The sequence below is a fragment of the Lacerta agilis genome, chromosome 3, assembly GCF_009819535.1.
Source record: "Lacerta agilis isolate rLacAgi1 chromosome 3, rLacAgi1.pri, whole genome shotgun sequence".
In the NCBI taxonomy this organism is placed as follows: domain Eukaryota; kingdom Metazoa; phylum Chordata; class Lepidosauria; order Squamata; family Lacertidae; genus Lacerta; species Lacerta agilis.
The window spans coordinates 103363685-103367988 of NC_046314.1; positions in this window are offsets into that span (position 1 = coordinate 103363685).

Sequence of the window (4304 nt, forward strand, 5' to 3'; positions counted from 1 at the left end):
CCCACCCACTTCTGAAGTCAGTTGTTGTAAAGCGTGTGTTCCTTTGATGTCCACTGGAGGGCGATGGTTTTTTTTGCACAAATTCACGGATTTACCTGGGAAAGGTGTGATATTTTTTGCAATCTAGGTACCTAAGAACCTTCCCATATGGCCAAGGAATGTTGTGTCCAAATTTGAAGGCAACCAGTCAAGTGGTTACGGAGCAAGGCCTTCGCATCCACGCACCCATCTTGAACATTTTTGTATATATAGATTAGTACAGTGTTTTTCAACCACTGTTCCGCGGCACACTAGTGTGCCGCGAGATGTTGCCTGGTGTGCCGTGGGGAAAATTGAAAAATTACTTTATATATAGTCAATATAGGCACAGAGTTAAATTTTTTAACATTTTCTAATGGTGGTGTGCCTCGTGATTTTTTTCATGAAACAAGTGTGCCCTTGCCCAAAAAAGGTTGAAAAACACTGGATTAGTACAGTCATGCCTTGGAAGTCGAACCGAATCTGTTCCGGAAGCCCGTTTGACTTCCAAAATGTTTGAAAACCAAAGTGTGGCTTCTGATTGGCCGCCAATTGGAAGGCCTGTCAGACGTTCGGGTTCCAAAGAACGTTTGCAAACCGGAACACTCACTTCCGGGTTTTGATTGTTTGGGAGCCAAGGCAGTCAAGATCCAAGGTACGACTGTATACCAGACCAATGGAATCACCACATCCCTCTCCTAAGTGGTTTGTGATGTCCTCCCCTCACCAGGAGATATATATTGTGGGAATACACTCCGTGGGTGCCCTCGCACCTACGATCGTTTATACCTGTTTAATGTCAATTATGTGCACTATTTAACGTATACTTCCAAGTAAAAGCGAAAGTGAAAGCAGGACTCAGTAGGCTCCAAAGGTTTAAACTTGTTAATGGTCAGTTAATCTGCTTCCCGCCCTTTTCAAGGGCAGCAACAGTGTTCTGATTGGTAAAAGTATTGATCATGACGTTGTCTGTTCGTTGTCAATAAAAGGCTGCGGCTCTCTGTGTTGGGCAGATAGTTAGGTTAAGTCGGGAGAGTTAGACGGTCTTAGACCGTGGGTTATTTGGGTTACTTGGAGGGTTGGTTGGGGTTGAAGAGTGTGCAGGAGGTAGAGAGGTTAGATCGTGGAAGAATTGGCGGCAAAGGTTTAGCTAGCTTAAGTAAGGGATAGATTGCGGAAGAATTGGCGGAAAAGGGTCAGCTAGCTTAGATAGTCTTAGAACGGACAAGGTATAGAGAGAAGTAAAAGCCCATGCGGGTTAGCCAAAGCCATCAAAAGAAACCATGGTTGTCTGTCTTCATTTCGTCTTAATTTAATTTTTTGCAGTTTATCAGTGCTTTTGTTTGGCTGCAGTTTTGGCCACCTTTTATTTGGGTACTTTGCTTAGGGAACAACTTAGGAGGTCGCAAGTGCTTGCAGGTACAACTACGAGGCACTCATTCATCCGAACTACTCACGCACCCTTCAGATTCAGCCTGGCGGACAACTTTCTTCACGGCGCAGTGTGAGTTAAGCTCCGGAATTACCAGCCGTCCCGTCCGCAGGCTTGGCCAGCGCCCGTGCAAGGACGCACATGAGACGCTGGCCACAGATCCCCAGCAACTGGTATCCCATGTGCAGTTGACCTTGTCCTGCACGCGGGAGGCTCCAGCAAAGAATCCCCGCAATATATCCCTTTTTTTTTTACTGAACTGAGACCAAGTAGGGTGTTCCCTCACAACTCCACTTCTCCTTTCTCAGCTTCAGCCTCCAAGTTCCCACTTGTCTGTATACTCATAAAAGACCCTAATCACTATATTTCAGTCTTCTCCCAGCTCAGAGACTTCCTTCTCTGGCCATAGATATTTTCCTCAGGGTGAATTACACACACAGCCAGGGCCAAATTTAGGTTTGATGAGGCCCAAAGCTACTGAAGGTAATGGGGTCCTTTATATGCCCAGCTGTCCTTTGTCAACAACAAATTGTCACTGTTATTTTTGTGTGTTGAATATATGCTATATGGTAATTTATGGACCTAATAGGTATCTAAAGCCATTTGAACATAACAAAATATGTATTTTATCAAAGTAGTTGTTGAACTGAAATACAATTAAGAAAAAGTATATTAATAGTGAATTTTTTTGGGGGGCCCAAGAGAGTGGGGCCCTAAGCTATAGTTTGTTTAGCTTATATGTAAATCCAGCACTGGACACAGCTGAGAGGCTAATACTGCACTATTCAGCTGAATGCCAGGAACCAAATTCTCAACTGCTTTTCTTTTCCCACCCACAAAATGCTGTCTCCACCCCACCTCTGGCTAGCTGTACCCGTCTCCAGCCCAGCACTCTGCAAGCTACACAATTGTGGTGGGATTCCACTTCTCTGCATCACCAAACTCTGGTCTAACTGAACTTTATGTCACAGCAAATGATACCAAATCGATCATATTCTCTTTTTCTTTCTCATCTGCATTGCAGTTTCCTTTACTTATGGTGGTTACCACAGTACCCCACCACAGCAGACACTTCTGCAATCTAGTACCTATAAATTCCCCTCAGGGAGAAGTATAGGAAGCTGTGCAGGAAGCTGAGGTATGTGGTTGGCCAGAATTACGTATTGTTATTAGTTTGTGGATGGGCTAGATCCCCCACCAAATGTGTTATGAGTTTGTGGAAGGGGGCAGATTCCCCTAAATCCTTAGAATTAGTAAATGTTAGGAATAAATAAATGCTTGGAGTGTTAAAGGAAGCTGCCAGACACTTAATCTGGCAGTGTCAAAAAGACAGGCCAAACTAGTTTTCAGTGCTCAGGAGTCGCCTGGGAGAAGATGGGCCATGAGCAAGAAACAAATAAATCAGAGTACTTGGCCATTAATAATAATTGGCAATGCAAATATTGCCTACCAACAGAGGGGTGACACCTTCTCCCTGCTCTGAGTGAGGAGCAGAGGTCAATGGTAGCAGACAAAGGCCAGGTTTAGAGTTTCTGTTACCAGTGAGAAGAAGAACGGGTAAGAATCCATGTGAGCTGGAGATGACAGACTGGAAATAAGAGACATGGAGAATGGCTTTATGCTGTCCTTTGACTCCAGTGCTGCCCTTGGGGAAGCCAGACCCTCATAGGATGTGAATGCTCTACAATCCCTCCACCTAGGTTCAGGTTGTATATGTGTGTAAATAAATCCACATATCATAAAGACACCACAGTCTCTGCTGTGCCTAATTTCTGAAGGAAAGACAAACCTTGGGTAAGTGCCTGGAGCCCTTGGATTCTCACACTGCTCAAAGATCACTGTATCTTGTTTTGAAAAACGGCTTGTGCTTTTCTCCTGCCACATTGCAGCACTTATTGATCAAATAGTCTTATCAGAAGAACATGCCCTAGCCCAGGCAGTGCATGCTGTAGTGCTTTGGTCTAGTCAGCCTTACCTTAGCTGCAATCCAACATGGCAACACAGCAGCAGCAGCAGCAGCCATATATTGCAACCTGCCAGATATCTGACAACCCCCGTTTAGCAATCCTGTGAAGAAAGCAACCGCAGGAAGTTAACAGAGCCTCTGAAGGCAGCTTTCATTTTCAAGGTCAGAGTCCATAAAAAAGCTACTGCCAACCTGTGATGGTATGGTTGTGATATGGCTTTCTTCTGAGCAATAGGTAGGCTTACCAGTAGCCAAGAGTGTGGGAATACGTTTTTGGTTTCTCCCGCGCGTGATAGCCGCTTCACCGATCCTTCCGCGCAACGCGCAGAAGGATAAGAAGATCCAGCCGGAGCAGGATCCTGGATCCCTCTGCGCCTCCCAAAAGCACGCCAGGAAGCCTCCTGCTAACGGCTGCAAGGCTGGTTTCCCGCCCGGAAAGACTCCTTATTGCTAAGTTGTGATTGGTTTATGCTGAGTTGGTGATGCTGTATAATTTGTCAATAAATAGCCCCTGCCTCTGTTAGCGCAGCAACAAAGAGACGGAGAGCTCGCTCGCATTCAGTGAGTGCACTTCGACAACCGACTGCAGTCTGATTTATTTTGACCTCCTTCTGCTTCTTCGGCCACTCCTTTTGCTCTTCTTGCTGCCTATTGCTATCCTCTTCAGACCTTCTGCAACTCCTAAAACTCCTCACGACCTTCAAGAACCCTCATAACCAGTGGGAGCAGGCCCTCCAGCGACTGGTTATCCTGACACAAGAGCACTACAGAGATAGCAAATCAGGAGTCTAAGATGGCTGAGCAGAACACAGTGGAGCTGGAAGTCTAAGCAGTATTGTTCCTGCTCTTTTAAGAAGGCTACTGAGGGATGAAGTGGCTAACCGTCCT